This window comes from Castor canadensis, chromosome 12 (genome assembly GCF_047511655.1).
Source record: "Castor canadensis chromosome 12, mCasCan1.hap1v2, whole genome shotgun sequence".
Taxonomy (NCBI): domain Eukaryota; kingdom Metazoa; phylum Chordata; class Mammalia; order Rodentia; family Castoridae; genus Castor; species Castor canadensis.
In genome coordinates this window covers 122,069,713-122,086,933 of record NC_133397.1, presented here as the reverse complement: position 1 = coordinate 122,086,933, position 17,221 = coordinate 122,069,713, and the positions used below count along the sequence as shown (strand labels likewise).

Sequence of the window (17,221 nt, the reverse complement as noted above, 5' to 3'; positions counted from 1 at the left end):
GTCACATCAAAGTCCCAACTCATGCAATTAGACTAGTTTCTTTCCCAGAAGAAGGTATGCCATTCTTCCCAGTTTAAGAAAAAAGAGAGATTAATTAAAGGCTATATTTTCAATGTATTAAAGGAGTTACTTTATGAAAAGATTTACTATATATTTTACCTAACCTGCTAATCTCCCAGTTACTTAACACATTATAATTTATTTGAAAATCTGGTTAGGTAAAGTTGCACACAACTGTAATCTCAGCACTTGGGAAGGCTGAGCAGGATGATCACAAGTTTGATTCTAGCCTGGGCTACAGGCTAGAATATTTTGTTTGTTGTATCTCAAAACAACAAACAAAATATCTTGCTTTATAGATCTTTTCTACGATATCCACTACATAAATAGAAATCTGTCTTCATTTAGGTATGAGAGTTTAAATACTTGGCAGGGAAGTTGTAAAATTACTTGTCCCCAAATCTAAAAATACATTCCAACCAGCAATTTTAAGACTGGCAATGGCCTTTTAAATTTTTTTAAAAAAGCATTGTGAAGAATGTACACTATTTATTATATAGACCTCTCAAATGAAGACCATAAAATACATATGTAAATATGTAACACTACAAAACAGCACGTCATTCAGTTGCCCAATGGTTTTCTTGTTGTTGTTAAGGTAGATAACTATTGATTTTGTAGAGTTACTATAGTCTATTTTGCAGTTATTTCTTCAGTTATACATTTTTTTAAATCTTTTTTTAGGATCTAAAGATTCAACACAGTTGAGTTTTACAGCAATAGTATCTCAGAGGCTAATGCCTGCATTAGATGTGGGTGGGGTGAGTGTGTGCCGTACTGCACTGAGCTTATAAATACCTTTAAAACCCTTCTGGGTTCACAAGTTCACAGCTGATGTGGAACAACTATTAGACATTTAAAAGCAACATAAAAAGACTGCCTCTGCAAGGTTATGTTTATCCTGGAATAGATCCCCTCCTCCTCCTGGGCAAGTTGAAAGTCCACTAAAAGGACATGATCTCAGCTTTTGTGAGCTGTTTCTTTCCCATTAAGAGCTGGTCTTACAGCTGGAACATGGGTAGTTGTCTCCTTAATGACAGGGAATCTGGCTTTGTCCATACCACACAACAGAACTTTGGCATGCCATGTGATGATATAGTTGCAGAAATTTCACAATTATAAAAAGGAAAGATTTAGTTTGTCCTGCGACGTAGGGAAGCTAAAAAAAAGTTGGAGCTATATCTTTTGTAGCTATCCAGACAGGGCTAAATTTCAGATTATATGATAAGCTTTGCTATTTCAACTCTGTCTTCCAAGCAAAGTATTGGGTCTTTTTACAGTCCTTGAAGAATTTTTTCCCCTAAATTGGATTGTATGAAATATTGGCTCAAAGATATTCAGTTACACTTTAGAGAGATTTGCAGTATTTGATCTGCAGCAACAAATGGCTTACTCAATATATTTTAATTATTAGTATTCCTAATACTGCACCACCCATCAAAATCTTGACCCTAAAAACTCTTTTCCTTAATTAACAATTTCCTAAATGACTTTAAATTAATTAGCTACTTCAAAGTAACCAAGGGTTAGTGGAAAAGTTTTAAGGAAGAGTTGAAGAGCCAATACTGAGTTTCAAGGATGAGGAGAAGTTTGAATTAAGACTGTCAAATGTGTTTAGTCTGATTTTGAGGATAGCAAAAACTGAATGTGGACATTTGTGGATTTGCCTTTGTGCTAGCTGGTCAGGTTTTCCTCTGTAGTCTCCAGATATGGGTGTGGCAATATCTACTAGCGCAAATAATCCTGGTAAGGTATGATGTTTTATCTTTCAGATGCTCCAAGATGTGTTTCATGTTATATGCACCCTTGGTGGTTCTGATGGTACAGACCACCGTATCTCTGTTTTGGACTATGCACAGGCATCTGGAATCATCTCACAAGGCCTTCTGCTGGCAAGGAAGGATTTCAGAAGGTTGGGTGCTGAGGTAAAGGCTGGGAACTACATTACCCATGAGGCCTCTTGATCACCACACGTTTTCAGTGCTGCTATGTCTCTAATGTTGACCACCTTTCTGCCCAACCCTGTTTCCATGGAATCACCCTGATTTCCAGCTACTAAATCCAACCAACTTTACAGTTTTGTACTTAGATAGCCCTTCCTTTTCATGTGCTCATTCATTAGTTCTCACTAATTTCTTGGTCTACAGTCTTGATCCTTTTAAAATATGTACTTAAAAATCTGAAAGGAATTGTTAATACCAATTGGATAAAGTTCAGACTTAGCAAACAAGATTCTCCAAGGCAAGTTAACCACTCTGGCTTTACTACTTGTACTTTTCCTGCAGTCATAATTTTTTTTTACATGTCTAACTTTGCTGTGTTTTGCCTGAACTCTTCTATTTTTACCTCTCTAGTTTGTATCCATCCCTCTAAGATACAGTTAGGCAATGTATTCCAACATAACCCTGCTGGTGTCCTAGATTTGGTTAGGTGTTCCTCTTTGGGCACCTAGAATCCTGTGTATGAACTTACTCCATATCACTTTATTACATACTGATATGTCTGCCTTCCCTGCACCCTTTCCCCATCTTTATTTCTGAACCATGATTCATGATTGCTGCTCAATAGATGTTTATCAAAATGAATTCAATGCACCTGATTTCTTATCTGCCCCCTGGTCTGTTCAGCTGGCTTTCTTTTATCGTTCTGTGATACTGGCCATTGACTGGTCCATATGTGATGACTTTGCCTTATTATACCTCCAACTTATCTGCTTGTCTTCCTCCACTTGATGGCTTGGTACCAGTTGGAATTCCTAAAAGCAGACAAAAAATTTTGGTACAGCTTTGATTTTGGAATGTTTTCTTTAATGACAGATAGAAATCAGGAACTTCTCAAAGAATCCCACCTTGTATTTACTTGATGATGATCGTGTCCTGTTAGGATCCTCCTGGGCAGCCTGAGAATAAAGTCAGATATAGGAAGAATTTTACAGTGAGGCTTTTGAAATCATGGAAGCTTATGTTCTTGTCCTAGAAATCATTTTGTATTGCCTTCGTCTCATGTAAAAATGAACTGACATAAAAATTTAAATTTTAGTTATTTAGTCAGCCTGAATGCTCAGTGAAATGATAACCTCTTTTAAAGGAAACACTTCTGATTTCAAAACAGCCACTACACATGCTCAGCTAAGTGTCAGCCTTACATAGCTCCCTTTCAATCTGCTGTTAATATCCAAATACTGAAAGTACCTAACTTTTAGTACAGCAAATTTTGTGAAAATAGCACAATAAACTCAAGGCTTTGAAGTTTAATTTTATGAAGATTTTCTCCCTCAATCAACTCCATCTGCACTAATTTGCCTAAGTGATATTAGACATTCAAAGACTTTTGACCCAAGAAATGAGTAATTAGTTCAACAGTTTTCTACAGTAAGTTGATGAATTTTTCATGCATTGCAATGATTTGTAAATTTGAGCAATCTTAACTGAATGGCTTTTTAAATTCCTCAAGCAATTAATGAATTAAAGAATGTTGCAACATTGCACATCAAAATGTAACATGCTAGGATATGGTAATGACGCAAGTTTGTACTATGGTTTCACTTAGAGAGTGACTTCTCTAAGGACAGTTTGCCTCACTAGAGGCCTATCCAAAGCCTTTCAAGTCATTGTGGAATATTCTGATTTCTGGGATCAAGATACTGATGATAGGTGATTTCTCTTTTGAATTCTATTTTGTCTTTGCCTCTTAAAAGTTTTATTTCATAGCAGAAGTAAACTCCCCTGGTATGAACAGTTTCTGTGCAATTTTGATTTGTGAGCAAGTGCATTTTACAAAAAATTAAGATTCCCCTGAGTTAGGAAAATTTCTTAATCCTTAAGAATTCTAAAATGAATAGTGCTGCAATAAACATGGGTGTGCAGGTGCTTCTGGAGTAACCTGTGTCACAGTCTTTTGGGTATATCCCCAAGAGTGGTATTGCTGGATCAAATGGTAGATCAATGTTTAGCTTTTTAAGTAGCCTCCAAATTTTTTTCCAGAGTGGTTGTACTAGTTTACATTCCCACCAACAGTGTAAGAGGGTTCCTTTTTCCCCCGCATCCTCACCAACACCTGTTGTTGGTGGTGTTGCTAATGAAGGCTATTCTAACAGGGGTGAGGTGGAATCTTAGCATGGTTTTAATTTGCATTTCCTTTATTGCTAGAGATGGTGAGCATTTTTTCATGTGTTTTCTGGCCATTTGAATTTCTTCTTTTGAGAAAGTTCTGTTTAGTTCATTTGTCCATTTCTTTATTGGTTCATTAGTTTTGGGAGCACAATAGCCAAGTTATGGAAACAGCCAAGATGCCCCACCACTGACGAATGGATTAAGAAAATGTGGTATCTATACACAATGGAATTTTATGCAGCCATGAAGAAGAACGAAATGTTATCATTAGCTGGTAAATGGATGGAATTGGAGAACATCATTCTGAGTGAGGTTAGCCTGGCTCAAAAGACCAAAATTCGTATGTTCTCCCGCATATGTGGACATTAGATCAAGGGCAAACACAACAAGAGGATTGGACTTTGAGCACATGATAAAAGCGAGAGCACACAAGGGAGGGGTGAGGATAGGTAAGACACCTAAAAAATTAGCTAGTATTTGTTTCCCTCAACGCAGAGAAACTAAAGCAGATACCTTAAAAGCAACTGAGGCCAATAGGAAAAGGGGACCAGGAACTAGAGAAAAGGTTAGATCAAAAGAATTAACCTAGAAGGTAACACACATGCACAGGAAATTAATGTGAGTCAACTCCCTGTATAGCTATCCTTATCTCAACCAGCAAAAACCCTTGTTCCTTCCTATTATTGCTTATACTCTCTCTACAACAAAATTAGAAATAAGGGCAAAATAGTTTCTGCTGGGTATTGGGGGGGAGAGGGAGGGGGCGGAGTGGGTGGTAAGGGAGGGGGTGGGGGCAGGGGGGAGAAATGACCCAAGCCTTGTATGCACATATGAATAATAAAAAAAAGAATTCTAAAATGAACATCCAATTCTGCAGAAAGAAGAGCAAGTTTGCATGATCTTGTCTGTTCCATTCTCTTACACTTGAAGGCACGACCCTGCTTCTACATGAGGTCAACCCTCTAATTTTCGTCTGTGATACTCCCTGACTTTGTTCCCACAGGTATCCTTTTCTCTTCTAAACTCTCAGTCTCTTTTGAATCACTTCAATTTGCATATGAACGTACTTTCTTTTATCCCATCTTAAAAAACAAAAAATGCACTTGACAAAGAAAATAGGATACTTGACTCCAAGCACCTCTAGCTTTTGCACTCATCTATCTGTTGTCCTTTACAGAAACATTCTTCAAAATTGTTGTAGCTGTCTCCACGTACTCTCCTACTCTCTTCTCAGGTCTCTTGTCTACTTATGTCAACTTAACTGTATTGTAGGCTCTAACAACATCTCTTTTTCCATGCCCTTTGACCTGACTTTGATGTCTCTACCCATTCTGATTCTGGAAAGGACCTGGACTTTCTTTTGCCAAATAGGATGTAGGAGAAGCAATGGCATATCAATTTTCAGCCAAGGTCTCAGGAGACCCTGGGTCCTTCTGCCATATCTTGTGGAACCTTTTCACCATTCTGAAAACAAGCCGGGAATATCCTTTGGGTAATGTCATTCTTACAGCTGAGGCCAAGCTAGAGTGGCTTACCCTTTGGTTAGCCACAGGGTGATTGCAGTTAGCCCAGGTGAGTTTGTCCTGGATTAGCAGAACCATGTAGTTGATACATAGACGTGCGAGACATTGCCATTGTTGTTTTGAGCACTGAGTTTTATGGTGGCTTGTTAGACAGCAATGTCTAGCTATTAGAGCTTTCATTGCTAGTAGAGCTTTCATCACTACTGTGTATCTGAAATGTTCTTATCCAGTTCTCTAGGACCCTCTAATTCATTGCATCCAATAGTCAGTTCTCCAACCTCATGATTCTTTTTCAATCTCCCTTCATCCTCTTCCTCTCTGCTAGATCCTTCTTGACAGCCATGGGGGGGGTCTATGTATATGGCTCCCTTTCCTTTCCGTACACATTTTCCTTTATGATATCAGTCAATTCCATGGATAGTAACTCCTAAATATAACCCCCCCATTTTTTACATCTTTCCTCTGAATTCCAGAATCATACTTCTAGAAGTCTATTTGGTATTTTCACAGACACCTACCAAATAGGTATCATAAAACATAACTATTTTTTGATCTTCCAGTTCTTTCAGTTTCTTTCTGGGCCTAATCTTTATTATTTCTCTCACCCAAACCAAAAGTAAAAATCCAACTGACAAATATGTTGTTAGCACCACTCTAAAATACATCACAAATGTTATTACATCTCTCCCTCACTTACAACTCTAGTCTGACCCCCCATCATCTCTTGCTTGCACAACTGCATTTGTCTCTTCACTGGCTTTACTGCTTTCATCCTTTCTCCTTACAGCAGCCAGAACAAGTTTTCAGAGCTTAAATCTATTGATATCATTACCTTGCTTATACTATGACAATGGCTTTCCAAGGCAATTAGAAGAAAGTACAAACTTCCTATCTCATTTGCTAAAACCCCGTGTGATCTGCCTATAACTTTCTTCTGTCACCATTCATTCTTTTTCATTATTCACCAGCCACTCTGGTTTTCCTTCTGTCCTCAAACCCTCCAACACTGGCTCTGACACGGAGCATTTGGATTGTTATTCCTACTTCTTACTAGTTCTTTTGTGGCTGGCACCTTTTCATCATTCCAATCTTAGAATTTAAAAATTTTCATTTTGGGGGCCATTCTAGTTAAAGTAGCTTGCTTCTAGACCCCCATTCACTCTCTAACCCACTAGTCTGTTTTATTTACTTTCTTCACAGCACTGATCATTACCTAAAACTAATTGTTTCATTTTTTATATATTTGTTGTCATTCTTTCTCTAATAGAATATAGATTTCCTGAAACTAGAATCTTGCTGGACTTGTTAACTTCTATATCTTTCATTCCAAGAGTAATGTCCATATTGAATAGGTGCTCAATAAGATATTGGAAGAATGAATACATATGAAGTAGATCACACATGATATATATGTCAAAATATTAGACCTTGACCTTATCTGGATAATGTAATAACAACTTATAATATATTTCCAATCTCTGAATTCTTGAAATGCATAAAAATAAGGCATTGCAATGGCTAAAACTTGAGAAATCTCTCTTTATGATGTTAATCTTATCATTGAGAAAGTGTTTATGTTAGCCAGCATGAGAATACTCCTGTGAGGATACATGTGTCCATTGCCCTGGCAACTGGCTTTTCAGTAAATTGATTTTCCAAATGTCATTCTCCAAGTAAGACTGATTTGCAACATATGAAGCTTAATTGTGCCCATGGGCAGGCTAGCTTCTCAAGTTTGCATGTCTACTGTATACCAAGTAGACAACTATAATCAATATTTTTACTTAGGAAAATATTTTATTTTCAAATGAAGGGTCTCACTCATAAAAAATATTACATATTCATTCTTTAAGATTTAGCATATGCATTACCTTCCTTGGCAAGCATCCTTGGTCTTATGGGAAATGTGTGTCACAATGTCCTCTTGGGTACCCAGTATCTGAGCATAAGGCCACAGTGAAATTTTAAATAATAGATGAGGAACTATTTCCCCATAAACCTTGGTATTCGTTAAATAGATCCTATGTCTCCTTCATCTTTCTTTTTAAATACAGACTCTAATTTTGGCGTTCTGTAGTCAGTTTGTGAAACACAGTAATCTCAGCAAACATTGAGATAGAATTGAATAGCACATGTAAATGCTGGGTTGAATTCAACTTTATTATTTCATGTGCATAATCTTATGTATGGAATGTAAAACACTGGGGGTCAGGAACAATGGATTATTTTCTTAGACTAGTATACTCTACTCTTCTCCACTGAATTCGAACTACATCCAACTCTCAGCTACCATTACCAGGATTAGGAAAATTGATAGTTTCTACTTATGCTTCTGCGTGAAATCTCTACCTAGTCTCCTGTCCTGGTGAGCTGACTGGATAATATGAAACAGTCAAGAAATTCTAAGAAGCAAAATAGTTTATAGATGTATGACATTGAGCACCTTAACTAATGTCTCTTGTTTTTTTTTTTTCTATTGGTGCTTAACAGACAGAGTTGTTATAAGTACCACATGAATTAGGATTTGCAAAGTATATGAAGTGTTCTAAACATCTACCTTATAATTGATTATCAATAGATGCTAAGTAATATTATTCCTTTCTCCTTATGTTTACAACAGAGCTCAGTCTAAACAATTACTTCTTTATTGCCTACTTTTTATTTTACTTAGATTGCAGGTCTGGGGCCTGAAAATCAGATTGAACCAATAGCTATAAGGAGGATGTTCAAATTGGAAGAGTGTTTTCTTTTACCTATGTCAGGTCAAATTGAAACATCTTTTCCGGCCTCCCACTGCTGGTTTTTTATTCCATTTTGAGAAAGGGGCAGGTAACACATTCCAGGGTGAAACTTTATGTATCTTTTCTTCTATTTTGATTTATATATCAGGGATATAAGTGGTGTGAGGGAAGGTTAATTGTAGTGAGAAGGTCAAAGCAGCATTTAGTCAGTACATAATAATACTTGTTAAGGAAAATTAATATTTTTATGTCAATGTTTTCTTTTGTAGAAGGAAGTTTAGCTGAGTGAGCTGGTTCTTCAGCCATAAATCAGAAGAAAGGTATAATTTACAAGAAAAGCAAATACTGCATTGAGTGCTCCGGTAAGCAGACTCTTTTATCTGTGGGCAAGAAATATTATTAGTTACTTTGAATGTATGTGTCTAAAATTACATGAATTTAGCTGTTACAAAAAGCAAATAAGGCAGTTCCATGACAGAAGATTAAGCTAGAAAAGGCAGTAGAAATTTCAAGAAATATGAAAATATTTGAAAAATCTACCCAGATCTTAGGGAGTACAGAATAATCTTTTTAAGGCTCTTTTTTTTTAAGAGTTCCTGAATTTATTGCTTTATGATTATTTAAGTTCCCACAGAGGAAGTAGACTGTACAACTTCCCCATTTTTAAAATTTATTGCTTTCTTAAAGAACTTCTCTGGATCTGTGTTTACAGTCTATTGATTGATTCTTGCTGGGTGAATCAATAAACTTGTATTTGTCTCAATCATGGAAAAAACAATACACCAATTTTCCACAGGAATGTATCATGGTGTAAGAAAGGCCACAAGACACACAAAAAACAGACTATAGCCTTTTTTCTGCTTATTTCTGTTAGCTCACATTCAAAATTTATTTTGAATTAACTGAATTTCTGTCTGTCTATTAGGTAGAAAACTGATCAAATTTGCATACTAAAATCCATGTACATTTGGACATCAATATCTTCAAGCAGATCCCTACGTCTGTCTTGAATTTCACTGACCGTGGTATCCATGACAGTTCAGTCCTGCCTTTCTCCATGACAGTGGACTGTTGTTCATAATCAAGGTATTTACCTACAAAGATGCTCTCATATTTGAGTTGGTCTGTAACTTGCAAATGAGTTCTCTGAAGTGATATAATATTTCCAGAACTCCCTGTGTGCTCATTATTTATTTCAGGCATCTGGTATCTATTTCTTCTTTTCCTTAGAATATTATGTTTTCAGTTGGGTCATTTTTAATCTGCCTGTTAGGGTTTACTTCTTCTCTTATTTAAGAGGAGCATGTGGTTAGGATGAAACAAAGATAGTTGCTGACACATTTTGCTAGATCTTCTAGCCAAAGCAACAAGGCAAGAAAAAGAAATTTAAAAAAAAAGGAAAGTATATTGGTTTTCTATGGGTATTGTAACAAATCAGCAAAGTTAGTGAAACAACAAAAATATTACCATCTATTTCTGGATGCCAGGATTTCACAGTTAACCTCACTGGACTAAAGTTAAGATGTCTATTGCCTGGTTTCTCTTGGTGGCTTAAGGGACTCTTCCTTTGCACGTTTCCTCTTTTGTGGGGTGCTAAGGGCAGTCACATTCCTCAGCTAGTGATCTCGCCTTTGAATCTCTGCAACCTCTAGCTTTCTTCATCACTTCTCATACTATTGCGATCAGATCTCCTTCTGCTTCTCTCTGAAAAGGTTACTTGAACTTGCTTTTACCCTACCTGAATAATTCAGGACATCTCCCTTTCTTAACAAAGTAATCACATTTACATAGACATTTTCATCATGTAAGGTAACAAATTAACACATTCTGGGGATTTAGATTTTTGACTTTTTTTTGAGAGTAATGAGTTTATTTATTTATTTTTCTTTTATTTATATGTGCATACAATGTTTGGGTCATTTCTCCTCCCTTTCTCCCACCCCCTCCCTTGAAAGGACATTATTCAGCCTACCAGAGATAGAAATGCACATAACTCATTATATAGATGCTATAATTTATCTCATAGGAAAATTTAAAATATCCAAGAAAATTTGTTAGATATTAATAAAAAGAGAGACTAGGTAGGTGACTAGATCCATTTAAAATGCAATTAATTTTTTATACTTCAAAAATTAAAAGTAAAAAAAGAGAGGTAATAGAAACATAGATCACTAGAAACAAGTGGTGGTGAGAGAGTTGGTCAACATCTGAGCAAAAAAAATCTGTATCTACCTTACTGCTTACTGAAACGTAAACCCTAAATTGATAAAGATATGTGAAAAGCTAAGTCAGAAAAGCTTTAGAAGAAAAATAGGAGACTATTTCAAGTAAGACAGAAATAGAAATAACCATAAAAAATAGTTGACAATGTAACTACAGGTAAAGATCTTCTAATGTCAAAGGAAGGAAGGAAGGAAGAAAGAAAGAAAGGGAGGAAGAAAACTAGGAAGAAAGAAAAGAAGGAAGGAAGAAAGGAAACAAAAAAATCCAACCCAAAATCTGAGAGGTTTTTTTTAACACCAAAGACTGGCAAAAGACTAGAATATAGAATATGTCTGCAAATCATCAAGAAAATAACAAAACAACTTGAAAGAAAATGACAAAGTATGTAAACAGGTATGTTTAGGAAGGAGAAAAATGGTAAATGATGTTTGAAAAGAAATACAACATCCATTATGCAAGTTATGACTTCATTGAGGAACCATTTACAACTGTTTTACCGGCAAAACTAAGATGTTTGGCAGTGCAAACAAGGGTGTGGCACAGCAATGAGGACTCTCTAATCAGCCTGAAGAATGGAACCACAACTCTGGGAAACAAATAAGAGTTTTCCTGAAAGTTATACACATATGCGTCTTCTCGACTCTGAGAATATACCCTTGAGAAACCTTTGTCTCTGCCTTCTGAGAGCATAGTAATAATGTTTATAATAGTACCAGTAAGTGATTATAAGAACAAAAAATAGAAATAGCACAAATGTCTCATAACAGGACAGAATTAGATATAATGTGGTATAATCAACATAGAATATTATTCATCATCGAGAATAAATTACACACACTTGGAGAAAAGGGATGAATCTTAAAAACATATTGTTGAAAGGAGAAACAAATCACTCACAAAGGATGGGATGATACAATTTTAACAAAATCGAAGAGCAAGACATCTAAAATACATATTTTCCATTGTTATTAGCATACGTTGGTTGTACAGTGATGATCCATTATGGTATCTACCTATATGCTTACAATATATCTTAATTAGATTTACCACCTCCATCATTCTCCCTCATCTCCCTTCCCCCTTCTTAGAATAATTTCAGTTTCATTATTCTATTTTCATATAGAAAAAAAAATACATCCACTATATTTGTCCTCTTTTATCCTTTCCTTATACCTTCCACCCTCCTACTGTTACCTGCCCCCTCCCCCAAAAAGACCTGTTTTACCTTCTTGTCCTTCATTTTTCAAAAGTGTATATTAGTCCAAAGGGATATTTCAGATATGTATTTATCCTGCTTTAATCAGATTAAGCTCCCATCACTTATTCTTTCTCTATCTTCCTGCTCTCCTATAATTCAACATCTTACAGTGCCTTGCATTATATTATTTGCCTATGTTGATGGATTGTTTCAATGTTTTTCTCTCTCTAACATTCATTTTTCCCTCTCCCACCTCCCATAGTCTCCTCATACAGACCCACTCACTGTCTCACACACACACACACACACACACACACACACACACATATGTGTGTGTGTGTGTTTGTATGTATACATATATAAGAACATATATGTATTTATATGTAGTTTATCTTATAGGTCTAGTTTCCATATATGAGGGAAAATGTTACATGTCACCTTTTGAACCTGGCTTACTTTGCTTAACATGATGTTCTTTGCTTAACATGATGTTCTCCAGTTCCATCCATTTACCTACAAACAACATAATTTAAATCTTTTTTATGATTGAATAATACACCATTGTGTAAATACATCACATATTCTTAATCGATTCATCAGTTGTGGGGCATCTGGACTGTTTCCAAAGCTTGGCTCTTGTGAATACTGCTAAATAAACATGGGTGTGGAAGTGGCTTTATAATATCCTGGAACACATTCCTGTGGGTAAATGCCCAGAAGTGATATCACTGAATTGTATGTAGTTCTGGTTTTAATTTTTTGAGGGACCTCCATACTGCTTTTCACAGTGTTTGCAGGAATTTCTATTCCCACCAACGGTGTAGAAGTGTTCCTTTTTTCCCACATCCTCACCAGCATTTGTTGTTGTTTGTGCTATTGATGACAGCCATTCTGACAGGAATGAGGTAGAATCTCAAAGTTGTTTTTGGTTTGCATTTCCTTAATGACCAAGGACGTTGAGTATTTCTTCATGTATTAATTGGCCATCTGCACTTCTTTTGAGGATTGTCTGGTCAGTTCATTTGCCCATTTATTCAGTGGATTGTTGATTTTTTGTGGGATTAGTTTTTTGAACTTTCTGTATACTCTGGTTATTAATTCCCTATCACATGTGAAGCAGGCAAAGATTCTCTCCCATTCTGTAGGCTGTTTCTTCAGTTTAGTGATTGTTTCCTTTGTTGTGCAGAAGCTTTTTAGTTTCGTGCAGTCCCATTTGTCAATCCTTTCCCTTAACTGCTGAGCTATTGGAGTTCTAGTCATGAAGTTATTTACCTATACATACGTGAACCTCTGTAGTCCCTATTTTTTTCCTGGAGCAATTTCACAGTTTCAGATCTTACATTAAGATTTTTGATCAACTAAAATATATATTGTTAAGCACACATATATGTAATGAAAACTGTTTTTTAGAAACCAAGAGGGGATTTACAAGAATAAATCTGTATGGGTAGAAAGAGGCAATTGGCCTGGGGAGGAGCCAAGAGAGAATTTAAAGCATCTGACATGTTCTAATTCTTAAGGTGGTGATTGAATCTGTTTTTGTTTTCTCATGAATGTCCTCACATTTAAATATATATTACTTATTTTTGTATGCATTGTGTGTGTGTATATGTACATATACATATATACATGTATATATTACACACACATATATATATATCTATGTATCTATGCACCTATCATATCTATTTATCATCTATCTTCATAATCTATCATCATTATCATGTATCTATATATATATATCATCTATATATATATATCATCTATCATTTATCTATTTTCTATCTATCCATCTATCCATCTATAAAGGAAAGCAAGCCATACAGCAGTGCCACTTTGCCTAGCACATATACTGTGCTTGTTCTTTCCCAACTAGAAATAAGGACACAGGTATATTCAGGTGTCTGGCCAGCATCCAACACACATGAGAATAAGTAATTATAGGATACCAAATTTAAAAATAAATTGCTTTATGTGAAGCTACCTCTCTGGGATGCTCTCTCTGGCAATTTTAATTCACTTATTAGCATATGGGGGTTAAAAGGCATTTTTTTTCATGTGTTTTGTTTCGTTTTTCTTTCCAAGAAATAGAACTGCTTCAACACTCTTGCCTTTCCATGTCTCAGAGGAATAATTTGACAGCCAAAGGTTCTGTGGTTCCATGAAATCAAAATAAGTCTGACCCTTCCACAAGTACCCAGCTGGCTTTGAGACATTTCTCTTTAGAGTGGTGCTTGTCAGCATCCCTGACCCTGATAGCCAGGAGGTACTGAAGTGACAGCAGGCATCACTAAACACTTAACATCACACAATTAACCAGTAAGTGTTACCAGCGCAGAAGAATGTTAGACATGGCTTTCTATTTTAGCAAGACTGTTGACATTCTTTCTCAGGTTGATTGTAACATTTCCTTTCTGGCCCCTGGATAATTTTCATTCCTTCTGGATGGGTCCACTTGGTCCATGCTTCGCCTGGGCTCTCTGCCATAGGACTGGCAACACTAGATCCATCAGGGAAGTGGGATGCCAGTTAGTTACGCCATATTACTTATTAGTTAATGACCTGTGCTCCTGGAATTTAAAAATGTATGACTAATTATACATGCAATGATTATTTATTTACCTAATATCAAAATTTCTCTAAGCAAGTGGGGAAGAGGTTATTCTGTCAAGGTTGTATTTTATTCTGCTTGTACTACCATATACTCATAGAGTCATGAAATTGATTATTAGTGATATTTTTATTCTAGATGAGTAACCTGAGGTCCAGAGAAGTCAGTGATTTGGCTCAGGTACTGGCCAATGGATTGGAGAGTTAGAATTAAAATCCAGGTTTTCTGGCTGGGATGTAGCTTAGTTAAAGAAACCAAGGACTTAGGTTCAATTCCTGCACCACAAAAATAACATATATGAATCTATATATTAAATAATGTATAGATTAATATATTAAACAATATATAGATGCATATATGTTAAAATAATGTCCAGCTCTTCTGACTCTGAATGTAATGCTATTCCTACCACACATAGCCTTGTGAAAGACCATCCCCAGGGTTCTCTGATGCTTAGAAGGACGACGCTGTGTAGGAGGGTCTATATTGAATGCTTTTTGTTTAATGACAAATTAGTTCTTTTCTCAGTATTTGGTTTCAGGTCAATAAAATACATTTTATTTCAGAAAGCATCATTTGAGTGTCAGACTTGTGAAATCTCCTTTCTTCCATTCCCAGAGCAGGCATCTTTTCCATTTCTTCTTTGGTCAGAATATATAAGGACTTCCTAGATCTTAGAATAGAGATCCCGGACTGATTTAGTTATTGTAGGTTTTAGTGTGATTGTAGGATTATGAGAATATAACTCTAAATTCATTTCCCCCTTAAGTTAGATACAGACATTTATATATTCCATGAAGAAAATCCAAGAGGAAAATAAAATTCTCTGTTTGCAATTTCAAGAGTTTTCCATCCAGTGTGTCGCACTCACCCTGCTTTTCTTAGTTTTGCCACCCACAGGTCTGGGTGTCTGGGTGGGAGGTTAAAATCCTGTGCACATTCTTACTTCAAGGGAAAAATGGTCTTTTTATCAGGAATAACCTATAAATTTATTTCCTTTGCCTTATCCTATGGCATTTACTTTCAAAGTGATTTTGCACAATTGCCCTGGAGTGTTTGCACAAAGGGGGACTTACTCACATGTGTATACATTGTTTGGGCCATCTCATTTCCCCGCCCCCCACCCCCTCCCCGTCCCCTACCCCTGCTTCTGGGCATATAGCTATACAGAGATTCCTAGTGTTGTTTCCATTCACATGTGTATTACAACCCACATTGGTTCGTCTCTACCAGACCTCTTCACTACTTCCCAGTCACCTTCCCATAGTGACCTCTGTCAGTTTAAGATTTCTATATTCACTCCTCTACAGTGAGCACATCAATCACATTCAAGTTTTAGGTTTCCTTCTTTTTCCTTATTCCTCCCCTGTGTGTTCTCCCCTTAGTGTGTGACCCGTGTCAATAATGTTAGTGCATTTGTTTCAGGTCTACAATCTGCATATGAGGGAGAACATGTGATTTTTGGCCTTCTGAGCCAGGCTAACTTCATTTAACTTTGCATTTACTTGCAAATGACAAAATTTCATTCTTTGTGGCTGAGTAAAATTCCATTGTGCATACCATTCGTTAGTAGTGGGGCATCTTGGCTGTTTCCATAGCTTGGCTATTGTGAATAGTGCTGCAATAAACATGGTTGTGAAGGTGCCTTTGGAATAATCTGTCACATTCCTTTGGGGATATCCCTAGGAGTGGGATTGCTGGATCATATGGCAGATCTATGTTTAGTTTTTAAAGAAGCTCCATATTGCTTTCCAAAGTGGTTGTACTAGCTTACATTCCCTCCAGCAGTGTATGAGGGTTCCAAAGGAGGCTTTCTAATACAAATTGGCCCTAGTGAAAGTGTTTGTCAGAATCTTAGTCATCAGAGCAGCTATTCATTTGTTCCTTCAGAATTTGCTTATGTTAATTAATGTCTTAAACAAACATATTTGCTAAACACTTTGTGGTAGTTATCATCACTGGTTTAGGAGCTCATAGTTTGGTAGGGAAGGTGAGATAGTGTGAAGAAAAGACTACAACCTCAAAATCTAAAGTAAAGATTTTGCCCTTGAGAGAAGGTCATTGCAAGAAGGAAAGAGGAACACACCCATTATTCAAGTGCCGGGATATACCACATTGTTTCTTCAACACATAAAAATTAATGATTTTCTTTCATGCACAAGTATAGCACGCCCACTTCAAGATCTGTCCTGTGGTCTATCAGAAAGGAATTGTTTTATGCACTTAAGCAGGGGAATGAGGTGGAGAGTGGAAAGTAGTACCGAGAAAAAGTGTGTTATTATTTGTTGGTAAACTTTAGGCCGTTTGAAAGGAATATATTGTTACTAAAAATTTGAAATTGAAATATAGTGTTCCAAGTACCATTCTGGTCACAGTTGTCAATGAAACGTTAAAGATCTATTAAGTAGTTCCTTGCATTTGTTCAGGAGAATGAAATAGTCGAGATCTATGAAGGAATTTCAGTGTTTTCCTGAGGGAATTGGAATATTGAGGTTCTATATGTTGGTTCAGCCTTTGGTTTGTAGGTTACAGAGCTTGAAGTTCTAGTAATGGTGGGGTTGGGGGCAGGAAGTGGAACTAATTTCCATGTCACTGTGGCCCAGTGACTACAGTTCTGACAGGAGAGGAGCAGGTAGGTCAAGGAGAGTGGTGAGGAGCAAACATCTGAGAAAACAGAGGAAGCATCAACCAAAGCTTTCAGAGGAGCTGTTTCTATTGCTGTCCTAGAAGGAGTAAAGTCTGAAAAGATGAAG

At 36.5% G+C, this 17,221-nt stretch overlaps 1 long non-coding RNA gene across 1 annotated transcript in view; it reads right to left on the bottom strand.

Annotated features, from left to right (window-relative positions):
* Positions 1-17,221, bottom strand: part of LOC141415094 (uncharacterized) — a 62,667-nt gene that overhangs the window by 29,334 nt on the left and 16,112 nt on the right. Inside the window, exons 2-3 of the long non-coding RNA XR_012440119.1 lie at positions 2,909-2,959; positions 2,760-2,815 (exon numbers count right to left, since the gene is read on the bottom strand). This is a non-coding gene — a long non-coding RNA (uncharacterized lncRNA). The remainder of the gene's footprint in view (positions 1-2,759; positions 2,816-2,908; positions 2,960-17,221) is intronic.